Source organism: Temnothorax curvispinosus, unplaced genomic scaffold (genome assembly GCF_003070985.1).
Source record: "Temnothorax curvispinosus isolate PA1 unplaced genomic scaffold, ASM307098v1 QBEX01013970.1, whole genome shotgun sequence".
Taxonomy (NCBI): Eukaryota; Metazoa; Arthropoda; class Insecta; order Hymenoptera; family Formicidae; genus Temnothorax; species Temnothorax curvispinosus.
This window is the reverse complement of record NW_020223750.1, coordinates 4600-17327: the sequence shown is the minus strand read 5'-3', so window position 1 is coordinate 17327 and position 12728 is coordinate 4600.

The following is a 12728-nucleotide window of genomic DNA, read 5'->3' as shown; positions in this document are numbered from 1 at the left end:
GACCACCATGACCTAGATTTTGATGCGTACTTTAATTCTAGACAAGAATTTTGCATTTCTATAAAGCCAATTAAAAGATTAGTGCTAAGAAAAAAACTGAAAAAAACCGGTTAGGATCACGGCTTTAGGATCACCTTAAAACATAGCTTTTGTTGGAGCAGTAAATTCACATGTTTAAATCGATAATCAATTTAACTTGTGATGCTAACAAGCATCACGCCCGTCACGGTATGAGGGAAGTTCCAGGATTGAATCCTGGCTGAGATAATATTTTTCGCAATAAATTCTTTACAGTGTTTTAATAATGATGCTTATTAGCATCGTAAGTTAAATTGATTATCGATTTAAACATGTGAATTTACTGCTTCAACAGAAGCTGTGTTTTAAGACTGACAAAAATGTTCGGCGCGTAGTTATTGTGTCTGAAAATGTATACAATAATTTACACTGAAATATTATTAGGCTACCAAGATCCAGTCAGACCGTAAATGGCTTTCTCCAATGATTTGATTGTATATCTTAACGGTTTTGTTCACTTATTAATATTATTTATTTATGTTCAATTAAATTTATTTATATTCAATTAAAGTTACTTGCATGCGCAAGTTATATTTATATAAATGTTTCTTTATTAAATAGCAAAATAATTTTTCGTTTACGATATAAAATGATAATAAATATTTAAGAAGGAACTAACTGTTGTTCTCTAGATGCTGTGTTGCTTTCCTTGTAAACACCATGAATTATCATTAAATGTCTTCCCAAAGATCCGGTAGTACCGCCAGTGCAGGAGAGTTCATTGTCGTCTGTGTCATCGCATAATTCACAATATGCCTTATCACCTTTACGGATAGCGTACTGCTAAACCCAACTTTTGCGAAGCTTCATGCTGCTTGTCCAGTAATCACATTAATTATGATCTCATCCAACAGACAGAGTTTGTCCCCACGCGATCGAAGATACAAAGGAACAAATAATAGGCCAATTCCTTTTAGTGACACAAGTCGACACAAGTGTCGTTCTGTCTTTGTTATTCATTTGTAACGGCCTAACTTTATCGTCGAACGCGGACTAGTTTGCCGGATCAGGAGTTCGACTGAAAGACCCAGAGACAATAATCAGTCGTAAGGTACAATAGAAAGCTTTATTCAATTCGATAATTACAGACTATGCGGAACGCGGGTTGATAGCTGGACGCGGTATTTACATAGATCGGTAGTGCATGTGCACTCGGCGCGGTATACGAGATAATAACATACGCGACTTTACAGCAGGACGCGGGAGTTACATACATAGATCGGTAGTGCCGGTGCACTCGGCGCGGTATACGAGATAACGAAGGGACGCGGTTTTACAGCTGGACGCGGTATTTACATAGGTCGGTGGTGCATGTGCACTCGGCGCGGTATACGAGATAATGACGGAACGCGGTTTTACAGCTGGACGCGGTATTTACATAGGTCGGTAGTGCAGGTGCACTCGGCGCGGTATACGAGATAATAATGGACGCGGCTATACAGCAGGACGCGGAATTATATAAATCGGTAGTGCCTGGTGCTGTATACCGGCAAGGCGGAGACCGTGGGCGGAAACGCGCTATATGCAACGGAGGATTGCAGGATCCCGGGGTTACGGTCGCGAGAACCCTCGCTACGAGGCCGAGCACGCTCGACCTCGTTGTGCCGTGGCCGTCGGGAGTAAGTGCGATGGAGTTCGGAAACACCTGAGAACGCTCAGTCGAGGCTCATACTCTGGACCTCGTTTTGTGTGTCGCCTTGGGATCTGGAGGGTAGGCTTCGTCAGGAGCAGCGGAATGCCGTGGTAGAGACGAAGTGTCGTCTCGCCGAGCGCGCCGGCTTATATATCGCTCGGCGCGGCGAGGTCGGCAGGAGGGGGCCGATCGTCAGGCGAATCGCGCGGTGGTGGGAGCGGCGCAATCCCGCGCGCTTGTCTTCGGCGGGGATCGGCTCCCGTCAGCGCTCGTCGGCGTCGTGCGGGAAAGCACCGGTGCGGCGGGTTCCCTGCGCACACGGTGCGTTTCGAACGTTTAAAAAATGTGGGCGCACCGCGCCCCGTCCTCGCCCGACGAATAATCGGTCGGGCGGCATCCGGCGGGTGGTGGCCGGGAATGATGCCTTATCGTGAGAGGCACATCGTTACACATTGAATGTCAACAAGGATAGAACGATGTTTGTGTCGGCTTGTGTCACTAAAAGGAATTGGCCCAATGTCGATGTTAGTTTTTTTATACCAAAATAGAAGTTGACAATAGATGTTGCGTGTAACCTATGTATTTAGCTTTGTGTTTTGTTTTAACCCGTGTATTTATTTTCATTTATATGTACATACACGGAGAAAATTTTATATTAAATATTACTATGTTATTTCACTAACTGCGGACCATCAAAGAATTATAAGTTTAACCCGTTGTGGTCACCGTGGATCCATAGGATCCCAGGGTTTTTCTTTTTTTTTTTTAAGTATACTATTTTGAGAGTAAAACGCAGGAAGTTTTTTTGCTTTATCTAAAAAAATTTTGATAAATATTTTTGTGAAAAAAGTCGAATTTTTCAAAAAAAAATTTTTTTCTCGCGTTTTTTCAACATAAAAAAATTTTAAAAATTATTGGATTATAAAGAGGAAGTCATAAACTAAATTCCAGTTCAAGGTTTGAGTCGATACATCAAAAAGAACGCAAATGGCAACTGTTGTTGGGTCCATTGGATCCCGTGTGACCACTACGTTATTTTTAGGAGGTGTGACCACAACGGGTTAAATGCTATGGCCATTATTTTAAAAACAACAAAACAACGCAATTTTTACGCTTTCTCATAGTAAAAATTTTTATGTCTCAAAGCAAAAACTTGCTAAATAAAAGTCAGAATTACAAAGAGAAGTAAAAAATATATACCAAATAGCAGCGTTTTCACAAAAATTACTTTATTTATATAATAAAAACCAGTGTTGCCATAGTAAAAATTACATGAAGATCATGTAAACATTTCAAATTCGGTAACTCATTGTTAAAAATTCGAGGAGAAAGGGAAAGGAATAAGCGTTGCTTGCAAGATCTTGTCGAGCATGAACGATTTTTGTTGAATAAGTAAACGCGGCAGTCAGCTAGAAATGTAATATGTGCCATTTGATTTTTAATTGTTTTTAACTTTAATTTGATTTATTAAATAAAATCTTCACCTTGTGTGCGTCCAAGTAGCGCCTTTAAGCGTTCTCATTATTCTCGTTAACTTTATTACATATTTAATTTTAAAATATATTTAATATTATTTTATATTGTGTTGATATATAAATCTTATTCGTCATATATCAACGGTGCTATCTAAACACAAGATGAAGATTTTATTTAATGAATCAAATCAAAGTTAAAAATGGTTAAAAATCAAATGGCGTATATTACGCTTCTAACTTTGACTGCCGCGTTTAATTATTCGACAAAATCGTTCATGCTCGACAAGATTAGTATTCATTGTATGTCACTGTATTGTTTTGTTGTTTTTAATATTTGCTAGTTAATAAATTTCAAGATTCTTGAACACCATAAAGATGCGTTATATACGAATATAAGAAGAAAAGAGAAACAACAGAGTCAGAGGATCGGTGCTAGCGTGTTCGATCATCGAAGTCAAGCGACGTCGGGCGCGGATACTAGTTGGATGGGTAAAAGCTGAGAGAGCGGATTTTCGGGTGCTATAGCCTAGCTGTTCGAAAAAGATCGGTAATATTCGTCTGTTAATTTTTAGACGGATATCTGATTATTTTGATGGAAAAAAAACCTGAATTTTTTTCTCACAATCAGTGTACAAATTTTTACTATGGCAAATGATAAAATATGTTAGGTAAGTTTTAAATTTTACTATGTTGTACTGATGATGGTCCACCGATAATATAAAAAATAGTAAAATGTAATTTAAAATTGTATTATAAATTAATATAAAATTTTCTCCGTGTACACGTGTATACGTGTCACATATACGGATATACGTGTACACGTATCACATACACGGATACACGTGTACACGTGTACACGTACACGAATGTTCGTATACATGTGTCACGTACATAAGTACACGTGAATAAAGGTTTCTTAAATCCGTGTACACGGGTCACGTGTACACGTAAATATTAAAACACGCGGACAATCGAGAGCTCTAGTTTTTCAAACCTGGAACCTCCCTTATTCCGTGACGGGTGTCATACCAATTCGACCACTGAAACATGCGATAATATTTATCGCAATAACATGTATTAAGGTGTGTTGAGAATATGTACATTTGTGTTGGCTATAGTGGCGAGCGAGTATGTGTGAGCACGCTTGGTATGTGCAAGTAGGTAGGAGAGGGAGTTTCGGTTCGAGCGTGCTCGTACGCGAGAGAAGGGGCTAGAACGATTACAGCTGTTGAACTGTAAGCACCGCGCAGCACAGATACCTGATCTTCACATAAATAAGTTTTGTATTAAATAATAAACACTTTATTTCACTCTTTCATTCAAATAAATAAGTTATAGATTATTTATCTGACCACCAAATTAACATGGTAGCAGAGCGTGGTTAAAAGAGTGTGCTAAAATAAAGTGTGTCGTTGTTGAGAGTTCAACGGATCACCATGGGAAACGATGATTTCAAGATACCAGTATTTGATGGAGAGAATTATCAAATGTGGAGAAAAAGAATTGCAATGTATTTGAAGATGAAGAAATGTGAAGAAAACATAACTAGAGAGAAAACGGCAAGTGACAAAGAGCAGTGGGATGAAGCTGATTTGAAAGCAATCAATTACATATACAGCTCTATTTCGGATAGACAAATGGAGTTCATTTGTAATGAAACGACGGCTCATGGAATAATGAAAAAGTTTGATCAAATATACTTGAAAGAGTCTACAGCGATGCAAATTGTGTACAGAAATAAATTGGAAAGATTGAGACTGAAAAATTATAGTGATGCAGCAACGTTTTTTCTGGATTTTGAAAAATGCATTAATGATTTGAAAAGTACGGGTGCTACAGTGACAGAAAAAGAGAAGTTGAATTATATATTGAATACGCTACCAGAGTCGTACAGCTATATAGGCGACCTTATAGACACATTAAAGGAAACCGATCAAACGGCAGAATATGTGAAAAATAAGATACAGATGGCGGAGATAAAGAATAAAAGTAGTGAGACGAGTAACAGAAATTCAAGCGTCTTCACAGTTAATAAAAACCAACGCACGTGCTTCAAGTGTGGAGAAGTTGGCCATATACAAAAAGACTGTAAAAACGAAGGACAAACGGCAGGCAGGGGTTCGTCTTGGAGGTCAACGCGAGGCTATAGAGGATCAAGAGATAGAGGTGGCTATAGAGGACAACATCGACGAGGAACGAGTGCGCATAATTCTCAAGTAGACGCAGGCAACGGACAAAGCACGAGTCGCTGGAACGAGCCGAGGGAAGAAGAAAACAAAGGCTCTTGGATAGCCAAGGTCGAGAGAAATACAGCTAATGCGTATAATAGTAAGGTAAACGATAGACATTGTAACGATATCGAGTGGATATTAGACAGCGGTAATACGGTAGTATATCGTAAACAATGACAGTTACTTTGAGAATTTCGAAATTTTGAAAAGTCCAATAAACGTATATTTAGGAGATAATAAAACCGTAAAGGCGACCAAGATAGGAAATATTGTAAGTTACTTTGATGCTTTTGGTAAACAAACCGAAATAAACATGAAAGGCGTATTGTACGTTAAGAATATGAATTTGAATTTGATAAGTTTTAGTAAAATAACGGATAATAATAAGATAGTCTCGGAAAAGAATTTGGCAAAAATATTTGATAAAAATGGAAATATGATGGCGGTGGCAGAAAAGAAGAATGGGTTGTATCATATGAAAAGTAGAGTTAGAGTAAGTGATTCTACAGTTAATTATATAAATAAGAAAGGTAGCAACGTGAGTTCGAAAGAGAAAAGGCACAGGTTATTAGGGCATGTAAATTTTAAATACTTAAATGTGTTATGTAAGAATCAGCAGCTTAAATGGTATACAGAATGAACTGGATGGCGAATTCTTGAAATGTAAAACATGTATAGAAAATAAAATGCACAATGTACCGTTTAAAGATAACAGATATAGAGCGAAAGAAATATTAGAGATAGTTCACACTGATGTTTGTGGACCGTTTCGAACAACGGGATTTAGAGGTGAAAAGGGTTTTATAGCATTTATCGATGATTATAGCAAAATTGCGAGAGCATACACCATAAAATCTAAAGCTGAAGTTAGTGAGTGCATTAAAGATTACATTAACAAATGTGAAAATTTAACCGGAAAAAGAGTAAAATATTTAAGATGTGATAACGGAAAAGAATTTTTAAATAAGGAAGTTTTTGGATTTGCAAAGAGTAAAGGGATCGTAATTTCGTCGTGTCCCGCATATGTATATGAATTAAATGGCGTTGCGGAAAGATTTAATAGGTCAATAATGGACATGTCGCGTTGCTTATTAGATGAAGCACAAGTAGATAAAAAATATTGACCGGAAATAGTTCATGCGGCAACTTATTTAAAAAATCGCACGTTAACTAATACAATTGAGAAGAAAACACCATATGAAATATTTTTTGGAAAAAAACCGGATGTATCACATTTAAAATTATATGGGAGTAAAGTGTTTGTTAGGAAGCCGGAACAAAAAAGAACGTCAAAATGGGATAAAAAGGCGGAAGAAGGAATTTTACTCGGGTATAGTGAAAATGGTTAACGAGTATTAATAAATAATAAAGTGTTCGTAGCTAGACACGTTGAGGTTATAGAAGAAACGGAAAAATGTATCGGATTAGATAGTGAAGAGTCAGATGTAGGTACTAGTTCGGAAAATGAGAGAAAGTCTGATAGCGAAGAATCTTTAGATGAAACGTTTGAAAGTCCAATAAATGATAAATTAAAAATTAAAGAAAATAAAGATCAACTTAAAATTCCGAGAAGATCAGAAAGAATTAAAAGCTGTCCTGATCGTTATGACGAGTATAAAGTGAAAAATAGAAATAGTGTCGCAAATTATTGTAGAACAGATACTCCTGTTACATTTGAGGAGGCGATTCAATCCAACGACAGCAAAAAATGGATAGAAACAATGGATAAAGAAATGAACTGTATAAAATTGAATAAAACGTGGGTATTAGTTGAAAATAAAGGAAAAAGGGCTATAGATGTAAAATGGATGTATAATAAAAAATCAAATATTACATATAAGGCTAGGTTAGTTGTAAGAGGATTTCAACAAACAGATGAAGTAGATGACATATATGCTCCAGTTGCAAAAATGCAAACGTTAAAAATACTTTTGGTAAAAGTTTACAATAACTTACACAGCTCGGATTACTTTGACCTTGACATATGTTGTCAAGGACATAATACTGAGTAACTTTTCCTTATAACTTAGTCGGCGGTCGCTGCTTATTTAAAAGTTATAAACAAAAAAAGTTTGAAAAATATAGCAGCTATTTTGAGTATTGGAAGGCATAAATGACTAATATATATGTCGAAATAGTTCACGCATACACTTTTCACGCGAACCGAGGTTCACCCACACCCCACCTGCCTTCGGGGAAGGTGCGGTCGCTCCGAAATAGTTCACGCATACACTTTTCACGCGAACCGAGGTTCAACCACACCCCCCCCCGCTTTCGGGGGAGGTGCGGTAGCTCCGAAATAGTTCACGCATATACTTTTCACGCAAACCGAGGTTCACCCACACCCCCCCTGCTTTCGGGGGAGGTACGGTAGCCCCGAAATAGTTTACGCATGGGTTAGTTGACGCGCTTTAAACAATTAAATACTGTTAAAGCGCGTCATCTAACCTATGTAAATTAGTGACGCGCTTTAAACAGTTAAATACTTGTAAAGCGCGTCATCTAACCTACGTATTTTCCAAACTTTTTTTGTTAATAACTTTTTAACGAATAACGAGCAACGGCTAAAACCTTCTGAAGGTCACTTGGGGTCATGACCTTGACATCATATATCAAGGTCATTAAAATCGGTGAGGTCGCCAAACTTTTTTTTGTTAATAACTTTTTAATAAAAAGCGACCGCCGATTAAGTTATAAGGAAAAGTTACTCAGTATTATGTCCTTGACAACATATGTCAAGGTCAAAGTAATCCGAGCTGTGTAAGTTATTGTAAACTTTTACCATACTTTTGGTATATTGTTGTAAAATGGGTTTAAATATCGAACAAATGGATGTCGAGACAGCCTTTTTGAATGGGAGAGTAACGTCTGAAGTATATATTAATCAACCAAAGGGATATGAAGACAGAACCGGTAGACTGTGTAAATTATTAAAAGCGTTATACGGTTTGAAAGAGAGTCCTAGAGCGTGGTATGAGTGTCTCGATAAATTTCTGTTGAAATTAGGATTTGAGAGAAGTAATATTGATTACTGTTTATATATTTTAAAATCAGATAAAGATACAGTTTATTTACTTATATATGTTAATGACTTGTTAATTTGTAGTAAAAATGATGTATTGATAGAGGAAGTAAAGAAACTATTGTCGGAAAAATTTAAAATGAAAGAACTAGGAAAAATAAAAGAATATCTAGGGATTTTCGTAGCGTATGATGTGTCCCGTAAAGTAATGAAATTATCTCAACAGGAATATATTAAATCGTTAGCTGTGAAATACGATATAGTGTAAAGCGTACAAAACACCGATGGAAGTAAACTTAAAACTTGAGAAATCTGATGAGTGTGAAATAAATATTAAATATAGAAATTTAATAGGTGCTTTGTTGTATATAAGTTCGGCTACGAAGCCAGACATAAGTTTTGCGGTAAATTATTTAAGTAGATTTCAGAATTGTTATAATAATACACATTTTAAATATGCTTTGAGAATATTGAAATATTTGTATTTGACTCGAGATTTAAGTTTACTGTATAATGGAAATAAAGACACAGAGATAGTTGATTGTTATGTAGATGCCGATTGGGCAGGCAATAATATTGATAGAAAGTCAACAACTGGATTTGTAATTAGATTATTTGGAAACATTGTATGTTGGAAGTCGAGAAAACAAAAATCTGTAACTAAAGCGTCAACGTTTGCTGAATATGTTGCGTTGTCTGAGGCTGTAACCGAAATAAAATTGATAACTGGATTGTTAAAATTGTTTAATGTAAAGTGTAAAAAAGCTGTTAATGTATACGAAGACAACTCTGGTGCAATTAATATTGCTAAGTATGGGAATTTCACGAAAAATTCGAAACATATAGAGGTTCATTGTCATTATGTGCATGAGAGTATGAATGAAGGAAAAATAGATATTATAAAAGTTGATTCGAATGACAATGTTGCAGACATATTTACAAAGTCCTTGAATAGGGAAAAACATGAAAAATTTCGGGAAATGTTGAATGTAGTATGACATGAAGATTTTGAATGTTCTGTAAGTACAGCACAAATGTAAGGAGGCGTGTTGAGAATATGTACATTTGTGTTGGCTATAGTGGCGAGCGAGTATGTGTAGTGGTGAGCACGCTTGGTATGTGCAAGTAGGTAGGAGAGGGAGTTTCGGTTCGAGCGTGCTCGTACGCGAGAGAAGGGGCTAGAACGATTACAGCTGTTGAACTGTAGGCACCGCGCAGCACAGATACCTGATCTTCACATAAATAAGTTTTGTATTAAATAATAAACACTTTATTTCACTCTTTCATTTAAATAAATAAGTTATAGATTATTTATCTGACCACCAAATTAACAAGATGACAAACAATAATAAGATGAAAACACCGATTTTCAGTCAAAGGTATATTCAAACCGAATAAGTAACATTTACTTCGCCAGTCAATAATTAACACAATTAAGAATTTAATTGACATACTGGCAATGATTATATGGTAACGTCGTGTTTCCATCTTATTATTGTTTGTCATCTACATGTTATTGCAATAAATATTACCACATGCCTCAGTGGTCGAATTGGTACGACACCCGTCATGGAATGAGGGAGGTTCCAAATTCGAACCCTGGCTGAGGTAATGTTTTTTGCAATAAATTTAATTATTTAATTAAGATGCTTATATATATAATATATATATATATATATATAAAATAAGCATCTAGAATTACATTAACTTTAGAATGACCAGAATCCTTGGACAAAACTTGGTGACGATTTGTCACGACGATTATTAATCGTTACCACGATTATAATCATAGCCACTATAGTCAATTAAATTTTCAATTGTGTTAATTATTGACTGGCGAAGTAAATGTTACTTATTCGGTTTAAATAAATTTGTCTTGTAAAAAAACTTGGCGCTGCTAGACCTCGAAATTTAATAAAGTACTAAAATTTTTGATTGAATAAAAAAGCAATAAACACAATTTAGGAAAGAATGCAACGAGAGTAAACGTCAATCTAGACAAACTTGCATAGGTGCATAATGAATTAATTTATTTCCTTATGCACATTTATATGGACCAATAAATTTTTTTATGCTTATGTTTATGCGCTGTGCAAGTTTGTCTGGATAGACTTTAAAAAAGCAGCGCCAAGTTTTTTTACAAGACAAATTTATTTATTTTATTTTAATTAAATATTTTCATTTTGTAATGTTACCTCTTTAATTTAATTCTTTGTAATTAAAATGATTCTATGTAATATTATAATTTTATCAAGGAGTATTAAAACTACTACCACTTAGGTTGAGTTAGGTAACACAATTATGTTTTATTTTTTAAAAGTATTACACTACAATTATTTTTTAAAGCAATATATATATATCCTCTCTTTGTAATTGGTGCAGTATTAAAAGATTTCACACATTTTTTTATAAAGATACTACTTAAACACACTTGGGTTTATTCAAGGTACAAAGATATTACGCACCATTTGGGTTTTATTAATTATTTAAAAATTAGAGATACTATTATTTAGGTTTTTTTATTTGTATATTTTCTTTGTAATTGGCGCAATATTAAAAAATTTCACACTTTTTTTTAAATATAGATACGACTTTTTTGTACAAAAATATTATGTACTACTTGTTACTTAGGTTTTTTCGAGAATTGATATATATCACTGTATGATGATTACAAAATATTAATGCTAGTATGCATATATAAAAAAACATTTTAGGACAGCCAGTGAATCGTAACTCAACAAATAGTAAATCTATGACCTAATTTTCTCGATCATTTCTCTTTTTCGATCCGCTGGGATTTAAAAAATCCTTGTAGAAAAAATTGTCAGAAATTTCTCATGATTTTATCATTATCTTTGAGATCTATACGTGATAGAATTAAGTTACTGTTATATTTATGTCAACTCCGTATAAAGTAATAATGAGATTTATCTGCACTTTATCGGTAGTATGAGTGAAACGTAGCAATATGCTAACAATGTCAGAGAGTAATGATCAAAGCATAGTAAAGTCAGTTCTTGTGAAACCATGTTGGAAAATTGTCGATGGTTGTTATACATATCGCGTCTTTTTGGTTGTCATCCACATACGATCGACGAAATATCAGTATTCACAAATTTTCGTCCACTGGTGATATACTCGGTAGTCGCGTGCGGTGTGTATTGCGCCGCAGCATATTACGCATTTGGTTTCGCCACGCTTTGCGCGACTATTAATGTGGGATGTGTTCTACAACAAATTAATCGATACACTCGGACCTTGTATATGATCTTGTCGACATTACTGTCGTGCTTGCGTCATACAGAATTTGAACGTACTGTAGCTAAAACTCGCAAATTCGACGATTTAATGCAATATCGTCGTTGGTGTACTGATACTAAACGACAGAACTATTATATGCAGTGGCTGATTATATTATTGATATTCGGTGCTTGGGTCTTATTTGCCGCAGTAGCGATGCTTATTATTAAAAAAATAAGCGCTACAAGCGAAATAACCTACTATACGTTTGTGATACAATACATAACACGAATGACGTTCTCCATGGAAATCGCGAAATTTTGTTTTTTATACGATGCATTGCGTCGCAGATTTCGTCTTCTCAACAAACTATGTCATAGATTGATTGGTATTGTATTATCAATTGATCAATTTCAAATTGAATAGACCAAATCAAATTTATTTAATAATATTAATCAATCATATTTCTCCAATACTAATATTAACAACTTGTAAAGTTGACATATCTTTTAAAATATTTTTTAAAATATTTAAATTAATATTTAGAAATAAGATAGATTTTCCATGTATACAATTCTGTTTTATAATACATATTTATGTGTATAAATAATCTTAACAATATTAAAATTTTGCACAGGAATAACAGTTGGCGTCGATATTGATATATTTAGAGTATCTGACAATCACAATCTTACAATCATGAATCTTCAGCAACTACATCGCTACCTCAGCGATGCAACAAATCATCTCACTTCTTATTATAACCCGCAGTTGCTCTGTTGGATCGCTTGTATGTTAATAGACATTACAACTTTTGTCTTTGCCAATCTTTATGGAAATACTCAATATAATAACGTGCTGCTGGTATGCAGTCGATGTATGATGATTTTGTATTTATCATTTCAAGTTATCGCTATAAGCCGTATCTGTCATTTGACATGCAATCAGGTATTAATACGTACTACATGCTGATGAGCAAAATTGACAATAACTTTTTCAATGCCGCATAAAATTGTTTTAGGCAAACGCGTTGGTGGGTACAGTATTCT